Source organism: Oreochromis niloticus, linkage group LG23, assembly GCF_001858045.2.
Source record: "Oreochromis niloticus isolate F11D_XX linkage group LG23, O_niloticus_UMD_NMBU, whole genome shotgun sequence".
Lineage (NCBI taxonomy): Eukaryota > Metazoa > Chordata > Actinopteri > Cichliformes > Cichlidae > Oreochromis > Oreochromis niloticus.
Genome location: NC_031986.2, coordinates 37,869,846 through 37,882,556, shown reverse-complemented (window position 1 = coordinate 37,882,556; position 12,711 = coordinate 37,869,846). Strand labels below are relative to the sequence as shown.

Here is a 12,711-nt window from a genome sequence, read left to right as displayed (position 1 = left end):
GTCATGAAAGTTGCTGACCAACTCCTTTAAGTGTTGTCCTGGTGAGCTGGATCTCCTGTGTTGCACCTTGTGTTGGTGGAGTGCTTGAGCTGTTTGTTTGTTCTCAAACCTATACATAGGAGAGACCAAACACCCACTTCACAGATGCATGGTTCAAAAGAGCTTTTGGAAGATTAGGGGTGTCTTGAAGAACCTAAAAAGAAGAAATTCAGATGCCTTCAATTCAAGTGTTTTAGTCTACCATAACATGAACCTACACAGATAACTCAGATAACTCAGGATTTCATCTTATATATGTTTGTGTCTGTTGGATATGTAATTAGGCAGCTTTTTCAAAAAGTCAACTCTAAGACCATAATGTCATTTTGGATTTGTTTTTGCTGCCCCCATGTGACCAAAATGTCAAAAACATATGAAAAAGAAATGAAGCCATTGTAGGAGGGCAGCTCCTCTGATGACCACTTCAGATTGGCTCCCATAGACTCCTACGTTAAAACTTAGTCAACTTAGGGTCCCTGCAGGCCGCTGTCATTTCAATAACAACTTTTTTTTTTTTAATCAACAACTTTAAATTGTGTCAAGGCTTAAACCATGCACACGGAAACCAATTAGCAGAGACCGTGAATGGCAATTCAGTGACTTACAGTGATGACAGGCAAACTGGCCATGACAGACTTAAACTCATTTCAACTTTGAGATAAGCAGCTGAGGTGAAAACAGAATACCACTGACTGACAGAGGATGCTGTAGGAAACTTATGGAGCATCTCTGTCATAGTGACCAGCTATCAACTGCCAAGTGAAATGAATAGAGTCCTTTTCATGCAGATAGAGGCTTATGCATTATTAGGGTCATTCAGCCAGTGAAATGATCCAACAAATGATGTGAGCTGCTCTGTGATGACTTCAATTACCAGCCAATCTGCACACCAGTTTTAGTGAGTGAAATTCTAGTATTTAATTTAAATGTTACAAAGTACTAAAGACAAGGTGTCTATGTGTGTGATATCACATAAAGATGAGACATGAAATAACCTGAATTTAAATATAGGAAAAAAAAACTCTCAAACAGCTAAGATGGTGAATAACTTTGAGGGGAAAAATCTATCAGAAACTTTATTTTGGGGGCAAAGTTTGGCAGATTTCTGAGCAATTTGACTTCTGTGCATTCAGTTTTTATGTCCTAGTGACCATTTAAATTAAACAGACTGTCTGGACGCATGTTTTGTGCAAATATAGCCTGTAAAGCATCTTGCTACTAAGGATTTCTCAACTTGTAACTCTTCTAAATGCCTTCTTGTCTGGATATCTTTTATTTTTGACTCAATAAAACCAATGTGGTGGCATCCAAAATGCAACATCCCAAACTTCAAAATATGAGTTGACAAACCCATAGGCAGCCACAGCCATCTATTATATACAGTCAATAGTCTCAACATTAAAGACTATTGTAAAACTGCAAAGAATTGTATTTAGTTATTTGTTTATTTATTGGCATGTTATCTCAGTTACCTCATGTGTAGATCTGTAGAACTAATACCCAAGGCCAAAGCTATGGTTCTGCACTATCAAACTCTAACCGTCTGATTTTCATGATCACAGGTGGATGCTAAATTTACTTCCTGACTTCAGAAATGCCCCCCTCTGGTTGGCATGACAACCTCACATATTCGCACGTCAAAGAATGTGAAACAGCAGGGGGCGACTGATCCTTACAAATGAGGCAACCACTGGGCACACACGAACACACACACACAATCCGAGAAGAGAAGCAGTCTCGGAGGTTGTCATTAGCAACCGTGCTGTGACCTTTTTTTCTAAAGATGCTGTAATGACTCAGATGCAAGTTACAATACTGCCACGCAGTGAGGAAATATTTCTGCAGTTTGCTGAAATGGAGATAAACAGGTTTGTTTTTTTCCCACCGAGTCAGTGATTTTTAATGAGCAAACAGCCTTTGGGGGAATGCGAAAGTGTTTTTGTTTTTTTTTCAGTTGACTTAAACTAATTGCTGAGTTCATTAAATGTAACACGTGTATATTTTGCAGAGTTTATGAATGCATTTCTGCAATAGATCCCAAAACTCCCTCAGGTGGCCGGGAAATACTGGTTTTACAAGTTTGCGTTGATGAGTCCCTTGTTAATTAATCACAAACACTTTCCGGGTAAATATTTTGTTTTCCCCAAATCTACTCTGGGCTCAGCTACTCTATTCTGCCTGAGAAACAACCAGCTCTCTTCAGATTTAACATCTCAAACTCTGATTTATGGTGAGTTTGGATGGAGTGTACTGGCAGCAGCTGTAGCAATGACTTCATGGCGGTGGAGTGAAATATAACGCAGGTGCTGGTTTGAGCTTTTAGACCCACTTCACCTCAAAACTGATGTGGAATCCATTTTATCATGAAATACTTCAAAATGAATGTTATAGATTAACTGTGAAGAGAGCTGCTTCAGTAAGTGCAGCGTTGAGTTCCTAAAGGAAGGTAAAAAATAAATAAGAAATTAATCAATTAAAAAACGTGTCCAGTTGTTTACTTATTAAAAATAATATTCAACATATCACACATTTTTTTTTAACGTTAACACATGCAAATGATGAGGAAAATACACATTATTTATTTTCATTTATGAAAGGGCAGAGATTTCTGGCTTTGAATATTACAGTATCTTATTTTAAGAAAATGTCCTGTAAAAGACATTTAATGCATGACTTTGTATGTTGTATTGGAATCACAGTGACATTTTCCCAGTTGATTAATTGGATTAAGAGAGCTATTTTTAGTACTGCAGGCTTTCTGAACAGTTTCAGTGTGCAATAAATGAGCATCATTATCTATATAATTAGGCAGTCATTTGGATAATTACTTAAACACTGGATAAAATCAGATTCAACAGAGAAAAACTTTTTTTCTTTTTTTTTTAGGAATATGATGTTTTGAAAATCAGATTCAGCTTTGTAACAACCCAGAATGAGTCATCTAAAGATTTTGGTCATAAAGGTATGGACATGGTAAGCACGTATGCTCAGTTCTGAGGCAGGATGGATCTATGGTGTCATGTTGTTTACACCTATTTTTGTCAGGTTGAAGTAGTCTGGCTAGTCTCCTCTGGACTCTTGTATCAATGAGGTATTTTCACCCAGGAAGGGAACTGATACTCAATGGTTGGTTACTGTGTGTGTGTGTTTAATTATGAGAATGATACATAATTTTATGCACCAACTAATAAAGATATCCAATAAACAAAGTGTAAAATAAACACCTAAATTAACATTTTAGCATTATTTTCTACATGTTCCACCAAACACAGACATGTTAGAAAGCAAAGAAACCAAGATAAAAAAGAACATGTAGTGTCTCGGCTTGAAGAAGTAGATTTTGCTTGGAGAAAGGTTTAATTCAACCAAAACAAACTAGGATGGCTAGCTATAAAACACAAATACAGAGGAAAATAAGACACAATGCTGGGCTTGCAACACAGCAAACCAAAAAATAATTGTCATAAGTTTTCCATTCTCACACTTTAGGGTAAGTTTCATGGCTGCAGTTATGGTGACTGTAGCTCACCGTGTTTCTTACAGATGATGTGAACACATCCTACTCTTCTCCTCATCATTCTTCTGCTTGTTACCAAGCAACATGACGATCACATAAAGGCTGAGGGAAGAGAGGAGCCAGAGAGAGAACATGTGTGGGCAGAAGAGAAAGATAAGTGAAAATAAAAGGATGCAGACAATCCAAAGAAATGCGTATGAATGTGTTCATACAAAACTCCCAACACCCCTCCGGTATAAAATTCAAATCCTCTGCTCTTCCTTCTGGAATGAGGAGGGATCCAGCCTGACTAAAGCGTCTGTGACTTATTAAAAGTGCAGAATAAAACTTAAAAATGACTTTCTTCTAAATTGAGCACATTGCCTTTCACAACTAATGCCAAAAACCTTTGTCCTGTGTGTGCGCTGTAGTTGCATGGATAATGACTCATGAAAGCAGACAATGAAAAGATGCAGTGTAATTTAATGTAATTACAACCACGTCTGCAAAGGTCATAAGTGAGCTGTTCAGCTGGGTTGTCATGGGAACTGCCTCCCTAATGGGTGACAGAGGCTACTGCCTTTGGAGTCACCTTTCGGCCCAGCAGCCTGTTTGTCAGATGGTGTGGCTCAAACAACATCAGTCCATGGTTTGTAGCAACTAATGAAGACAACCTACAGAACTACTGCTCACTGCTAATTATGTAATTCTGTCATATAAATACAGTAATCAGGAAGAACTTGGCAGCTTCTTTCTAAAAGTGGGCTATCTCACTTGAAGTCATAAAAATGTGCAAAGAACAGTGAGCAAGAGTTTAAAAGAGTTATAAGCAAACTAAGAGATGAGAATGTTAATATTTTTGCAAAATGCGGCAATGCAGTAAAAGTCAGCGTGTGGTTAAAATGCATCCTGAGGGGAACATGAATGCAATCAAAACTCTGGAATTAAAGCGCACTGTTGCTAAATTGGTAGAAATTTAACAGGGTGAGCTTTGACCTGTTCATTAAAAAGTCTATAACTGCCTGCATAACCAGTTGCTCACTGATGTGTGGTTACATCTATTTTTAAGTGTCTTCAGGACAGGCAGTCTATTCTGTTTGAGACTGGGATCATTTTAAACCATGGTTCAATAGTCAAATTCAGGCCTGCATCACATTTGTAGCTGTCAGTGACACAAGCCTCATGGACTGCCAGTACCTGCAAGCTAAAAAGCCTGCTGACACAGCATAGCAAAAAAAAACACGTAAGAAGGAAAGTTGATGCTGAAACCTTGAAGACATACATTTCAAGACACATCATTTGCACTATCTGACAGTTGTTTTAAACAGTCACTGGATACTTGAACTAGATCTGCAAGTATTGGCTTAGAGCCCTTTTGCTTTCAGAGCTCAATTAATTATTTCTACTATAAATTCAACAAGGGGCTGGAAATGTTCCTTTGAGATTTGCGCAAGGATAGCTTCATAATATTACTGCTAATTTGTCTGCTGCACACCCATGATGCAAATTTTCCATTTCACCACATCCTAAACGAGATCTATTGAGCTCTGGTAACAGCGGAAGTCATCTTAGTACAGTGGAATCATTGTGTTCAAAAAACAACTTTGAGAAGATTTGAGCTTCATGACGTGATGTGTTACCCTGCTGGAAAAACCCATCAGAAGATGTGTACACGGTGACCATAGAGGTATAGACTCGATCAGCAAAAATCCCCTGGCAAGCTGTGCCATTTAAAGGATGCTCATCTGTTGGTAAGGAGCCCAAAGTGTGCCATCACTGATCTACCATCCAAATATCACTGCAGACATGGAGGCTTTTTAGACCATGTAATGCTTTTCTCACTAATGTTTAAGCTTCTATGGTATGCTTTTCTGCATACATTGCTTGTAAAAAGTGGTTATTTAAGTTACTGTTGCCTTCCTATCAGCTCAAAGCAGTCTGGCCCAAAGAATTGCAGCACACTGGATATTTTTTAAACCTCAGAGACAGTAAGTGTGTGACATCTCAGTAAATCAGCAGTTTCTGAAATACTCAGCCCAACCTATCTAGCGCTAATAACCATACCACATTCAAAGTCACTTAAACCACCTTTCTTCCACACTGATGCTCAATTTGAACTTCAGCAGGCCACATGAACCACTCCTAAATGCACTGAGTTGCTGCCATCTGATTTTCTAATTCCATATGTCAGTTGAACATACCTGTGAAGGAAATCTACAACATGGTGAAGCTAACTTGTCCCTGAATCCTAATTATGGACAAATGCAATTATTACTAGAGGAAATATACAAATCATTTTTAAACTACCCAACATAAAAATTATTAACCAATGAAAATGGAGGAGTATGTATATTTACTTGATACTGGGTATGTGAGTGTCTATCTAAAAGCATAAATGTGGTGTCGAGGTACATTCATAGATGTGCACCTATGCACATACACACATACTGTCAGGTACAATATATCTATGAAAAGTTTGTATAAAAAAAATGAAAAGTATAGGTTAAAATGTAGAACATGTCATTTTTGTGCTGTTGGAGCATGGTGACACTTGCAGGTGGATTCTAGGATAAACTGCGGTGTTTAAGAAGAACAGCTTCATCTGCTCCAGAATTTGAAATGAATTGGAAATTGTTAACAAAAATCATATTTTGTTATGAATAAAATTAAACCCACACATTTAATCAAATATTAAAATTAATAAAAATGCTTGAAACACATATCGTTATAATAAGAATCCTTTATTACAGTTTTTAAACGATCAAAACACAAAGGAGGTATGCATTACAATACAGTGCAGTATGAACATAAACACAAAGAGGCAAAGCTATTTCTAAAAAAAACAAGGCAGTCCAAACCCACCAAAATAACCAGATTAACTCATAAATAGCACAACCTCCGTCTGCAGAATCTTTTTAAATGTATCAAACACAGTTGTAAATGTCCTAACAGCTAAAATAAATGGGGGTTTTTTTATTCTTGCACAAATGTAGATACTGTCAAAAAGTTTGACGATCTCACTGAAAGTTTTACTGCATCTGAATTATTGATAAGTGAGGCGCACTATTAACTCAGGGAATAGCATTAGCATTAAAGTGCCTGAAGTGTTTGTGACATTAAGAATGACAGTAAAAATATCCTAATCCCGCAAGAGGATAACCAAGGGGGGGGGGGCTAAGAATCAGAACAGCCACACGAGTGAGGATAGAGGGAGGGGCATAGAGGGGGAATGAATTAACAGATTTAGTGTCATCTCTCAGTCTGGGAGAGGAGCCAAAGTATCGACCACCTTAATCCGTTCATCCCTCTCTTCCTCATGCTCATCCTCCAAAACCACCGCCTCTGTCTCTCTGTCTGTTGCCACCCCCGATTTCTATCTCTCTTCATCTTTGTTGTTTTTATTTTAAAGATTAAAGCCGTCTAATACTTTTTGTTTGCGTGTTTAGTGTTGATGTGATGTTGTGCTCATAGACATGTTACACTGTCAGATTTAGAGTCTGTCATTAATTGATTATTTTAAAAAAAAGAAAATTATGGCATTTATGGATCAAATGAAGAGTTCATTTATTAATGGATTTTATATTCTGCAAGTGCATAATTATGATGCCAGTTAAAGTGATCAGTATTCAAGCATTATGTGTATAAATAATAGTAAGAACATCATAATATGTGTTATTTTCCTTTTAAGATTGTAGCTTGTTTTGTGGCAAATGTCTCCAAAGGATTAAACTCTTAAATATCAAAATATCAGTAGAAGTGTACAAATAGAGATGATAAGTGTATCCATTGATCTGAGGTGGGAATAGATGGTTGAGGCTAGGGTGGGTGAGGTAATAGCAGTGCTTCTGACAGCTTATGTGTACATTACAGATGGTTTATGTAGGCACAGGTATCTGTTAATCTGACACTAGTTTCAGAGGGAGAATCAGATCTAATCCCGTGACTAGCCTCATAATTCCATTCAGATGAGTAAGACGGTCTGGAGTGGAAATCAATAAAAGACTGTAAATAGCTTACAGGATATGAAATGTATAAGCTTATAGGTGCACAAGTTCAAAGTCAAATTTAAATGGGCAATTTAAAGCTTAGCAGCTGAAGTGATGGATTAGAAGCCTGTTAGAAAAACACTCGGCTTAGAGGACCCAGGAGAAGGAAGTTAAATGATAAGCAAAGTCCCCAGAGGAAGAATGTATATAGAATATTTATGCAAAAGGCTGTTTCCCAAAGATAATGAGCCATTGTGATGTACTCGGTCATTATGAATGCATCACAACATGCTGCATGGGTTTTCTGCTTGCTCATCATAAGGTAAAGTGTAAGCAGCCTATAGTTATACACCAATTCAGCCAAAACAATGAAACAAATCTGCAGAATATTGTGATGATCGTGCTCTGATCAGTTGGGGGATGCAAACAGGACATCTGGAGCTGTCCTGTGGATTGCCCCAGGAATTTGGCAGCAGTTTTTAGAGGCTTACACATCTGGGTGCACCAGAAGCCACATCAGCAGAACGTTGCATCATAACAAGATGATCAATGGCATTCACTTCACTTGTCAGTGGTTTTAATATTGTGGCTGATCTGTGGATGCAGTGTGTTCAAAACGGGCAGTTGATAAATGCTGCATATATGCCATTTTCACAAAAGGCATATAATAATCACAGACTTTTTATAAAAGACTATATATTTTAAAAAACTGTATTATTTGTAATAGGCAACAGTGGGCACTCCACAGGTTGCAAAAGAATATCCAATTCTATTCAAGTCTAAGGTAAAATTATCCTACTTCTCCTGGGATCTATGACCTCACTAAATGTATTTGTGATGAATTTATTGGCTTAATTGCTAGTTATGCATCCTACTGAGTCCCATGTGATGTTAATTTTGTAAACCATGGTCAAACCTTGTGATTTACCAGAGAATGCAGAGCACCGGGTTCCTAAAAAATCTCCCTCTTGATGTCAAAATAATTACATATAGACTTTATTAATCTGAGCCATCCTTTATATAAAGTCTATGATGACTATCATAATTACTATTATAAATAAGTCAATAAATTAGGAGAACTGGAATAATAATAATAATAATAATAATGCATTGGATTTATATAGCGCTTTTCAAGGCACCCAAAGCACTTTACAATGACATTATTCATTCACGCTCACATTCACACACTGGTGGAGGCAAGCTACGGTTGTAGCCACAGCTGCCCTGGGCAGACTGACAGAGGCGAGGCTGCCATATCGCGCCATCGGCCCCTCTAGCCAACACCAGTAGGCGGTAGGGTAAAGTGTCTTGCCCAAGGACACAACGACCAGGACAGAGAGGCCGGGGATCAGAACCGGCGACCTTCCGGTTACAGGTGCCCTTCCCAACCCCCTGAGCCACGGTCGCCCCGCCCTAGGAATACATCCTAGTAGTATATTAATTGTAATGTCGCTTTCAAGTTAAAGCCAAAATACTTGTCATCAATCATTTTAATATAGGAACTACTTTTTGAAGCCACTACAAATAAAATTTCAGTCAAAAAAACTCAAAATTGTGCATGTATATGTTGTAAAAGCAGGGCAAAATATAAAGCATAAATACAGTTAATAACACATTTTTTTCAATTCTCTGTTATTCGACCGGTCACGTATCTTTTTTGAGTACCGGTACTGTGTTGTTTCTGTGTGTTTGCGTGTGTGCATGAAGAGTGAAGGAGACAAAGAGAGGGAGGATGAGGGAGGGAGCCCCTGTGAGGTGAGACGGGTAAGCCTGTTGCTTGTAGCAGAGTTAGTCAGGATTAGGACATGTATCTGTGGCATAAGACCGAGTTACTGGGACCCTACAGTCCTCCACCTAACACCATCTGTCCTAACAGTCCAGGTCTATCCTCAAATCAGTCACTCTCTCATTCCCTCTGTCTTATCTGTCTGCATTCTCTTACTCATGTCTCCTGCTTCTTGTCAACAAGTTGTTTCCTCCTGCTGTTTGTAGTTGGCCTCATCCTGAGTTTCTCAGTAGCTCCTGTGGTGCAGGGTTCAAGACAGAAGTAAGGGGGGGAGTACAGTAACAAATAGTCCAAGTCATGTCCTCTGTTGGCCTTCAGGGCCTCTAAGTAGTAATGCTGAAGGCTATGAAACCGGGTTAAGAGCTGATGGGGGGGTCAGTGTCACATTCAGGGGGTCAGGGCCAATAGCCTGCTCAAGTTTTCAGAGTCTCTTCTGCCAGATCATCAATTTACATCTAAAAGCATCTTGCAAGGGAGTGTTTTCAGTTTTATCTGTTGTGAAGAAATGTTAGTGTAATAGTGTATGATGTATTTTCTTTCTAAATATATTGTAAGACTAATATATTTTTATCTGCATGGACGATATTAAGTCATAGCGTGGAGTCAGTTAGCTTAACATGAAGACAGGAAACAGGATATGATGTAATCACAATTAGCCTGGCAAAGCTAAGCTAAACATTTCCTCAGCAAATCCAAGCCTGACTACGAATTAGCAGGGCAAAGGTTTACAAAATACCCTTAGAGCCTCAAATATATTGCATAACTGTGTAAAATTGCCATTCATAAGTTAAATTGTTTGGTTGTTATCTCAAAATTTCAAGTTAACTATCTCAAAATATTGATTTACTAACCCAGAATTCTAAGAAAATAAGTCAGAATTGGCAAAATAACTTGAAATTCATGGTTATTAAAACAAGCAAAAGTAAAGAATTGCCATACATGAATTAACATCATTAATCAAAGATTTAACTTAATGACGTATCTGCATACATACGTCATGTTTCTGTTGGTTTTGAGTTTTGTGTGTGTGTGTGTTTCCCCATTCTCCATTGCATCTACGTTCCTATTTTCTCTGTCTTTGTTAGTTGGTCTTTATAGTTATTTCCCTACATCGTGTCATCATGTTGTACTTTGTTTTTCTTTTGTGAATTGTTGTGTTTTTTGCTTTCTGTCTTTATTCTTTTCCCCTCTTTCTCTTTGCTGTGTCTCATAAACTAAACAGCCTGCCATCTATATCTAGTTTTTATTTACCTCAGTCATCATCTGTTTCCCCTCATGTGCAGTCCCATGTTTCTTGCCTTTGTCCCCAGTGCCTAACTTTTTCTGTTAGTTTGGATTTTTTTTTTCTTACTTTTTGTTATTATATAACTGGGCTTTGGTTTATCAGCCTTTTAATGCAAAAAAGCTTCTGTATATGGCTCAATATATCATTGTACTCTAATTAAAGTATGCCAGGCATGATATGGAAAAATTATGGTAATGAAAAGAAAAATCATTGTTTTTGTTCCAACTACTTGTTACCAAGTTACAGCTGGACTTTGCATACAGTATGCTCAAATATGATGCTACTCTGCTACAAGGAGTCAGAGCTTCTTTGATATATGATGACATAATTTCCTAATTATTACAAGAATCTTTTTGCTACTACTACTTTATGTAAGAAAAAAGCCTTTTTTTCACTGTTTGTTTCATGTGATAAAACAACACCAGCCAGTCATCATACTGGTCGACCTCTTCTATGTTATCTTAATCACAAGACCTCAAAACTTACCTTTGCCTCTGAAATAAAAGAGCAAACGAACAGTGAATCATTTGAATCAACTTTAGGTCACACCTGTGTGTAAGGCGCACTGAGATGCTAAAAGATAAATGTGTGTAGATGCAGGAGGAGTAATTGTGTGTTTGTCATGAAGTATGAGGTAAGTTCCTCTGTGTCTCTCCCTCTCTTTGTCCCTCGCCCTCACAGGAGGCCCTGTTGGTTTAGCTGCTAAGCTTTCCCCGGAAACACAAACGATGGGCAGATAGAGAGGTTAAAGTAGAGAGCAGAGGAAACAGAAACTGAAAGAAGAGAACAGAAGCTTTTTACCTTTAAAATTTTTTATTTTATTATGTCTATTAAATTTTATTTAGCTGTCAGTAACATCTCTGCTTATTAAAGATTTCTTTTTTTTAATTACATAGTAAAATACTAAACTGTTTGTCAGTCTTGTGCTTTTTTTTTCCACGAGTCAGCATGTCTGCTTTCAATGAAGGTTTTGTTTACAGTCCAAATCAGATTTGTGAAGGCACTATTAACTTACTGATTCCTGAACGAGACGCTATTAAGACACTGAGAGACTCGGGATTAACAAGTTTAGCTTTTAAGGAGCATCGAGAAACGCTTGTTGTGCATTTCTCTGCAGATTTCAATGGCTTGGAAGAAAAAAAAACAGAATTAGTTCACAGATTTTGAGCCTAACTGTGAGAGGCAGGGTAGTAAGGCGACGCGGGGGGTGGTAATTTCAAATCACGAACCCTTTTGTTGAAATGTTTTGGGTCTGTACCCACAGTGGTGAATATCTACCAGCTGAAAACATATCCAGTTAGTGAGATCACTGTTCACTGATACATTTTCAGTCATTCATCTAAATTATCAGTCTTTTATGTTTAAAATGATATTAACTTATACTGCTACAAATTAATCCAGACATAATGAAGCGCAGAAGTGCTGGTTGCCTTTGGGGCCAGTAGGCAATACATAATTAAGACTCATTACTTTGTTTGACTAAATCCATAAACGGGATGAGCCTAATGGGTGAATCACTGCTGGTATGTATTTATTTAATATTAAACAGTGGTAATAGAAATTACACCAGAAACCATTCAATTCAGTTTTATTTATATAAAGCTAAACCACAACAGCAGTCACCTCAAGGCATTTTATATTGTAAGGTAGAGACCTGCAATGATGCAGAGAAAATATTGAGAAATATTTGGCATCAAATGCACAAAAGCAATACTATAAAAATTATAGATATTGTATTGTATCAGTGGATATAATTACTTTATGTTGTAGACTGTCAACATAAAACCATGTTAGAATAAACCAACAGCCAGCTGGTTTAGATATTCAAAACCTGTGCTACATTTTTTTATTTTCTCTGGTGAAGTTAGCGCAATGAATTTTAAAAAGTGAATATATTCAAGTAAGATAAAAGTACCTTGAAATTAAACCAAAGCACAGTACATGAGCAGATTCCACCACTGCTGACAAGTACGTTGGACACTGGTTTAAAATGACAGTGTCCAATTGCTGCAACACAATTTTTATCTAAATCGTGTAATTTAAAAAGATTTTTTCAATAAATTCACCCATATTTATTTGTTCTTGTGTGGGTTGTTGTTGTTTTTTTGTTACTGTATAA

At 37.4% G+C, this 12,711-nt stretch overlaps 1 long non-coding RNA gene across 1 annotated transcript; it reads left to right on the top strand.

Annotated features, from left to right (window-relative positions):
* The first annotated feature begins 1,723 nt into the window (after nucleotides 1–1,723).
* LOC102082634 (uncharacterized) lies at nucleotides 1,724–3,727 on the top strand. Its single transcript, XR_270346.3, has 3 exons — nucleotides 1,724–1,907; nucleotides 2,926–3,012; nucleotides 3,583–3,727. It is a non-coding gene; the product is annotated as an uncharacterized LOC102082634 (long non-coding RNA).
* The last annotated feature ends 8,984 nt before the right edge of the window (nucleotides 3,728–12,711 follow it).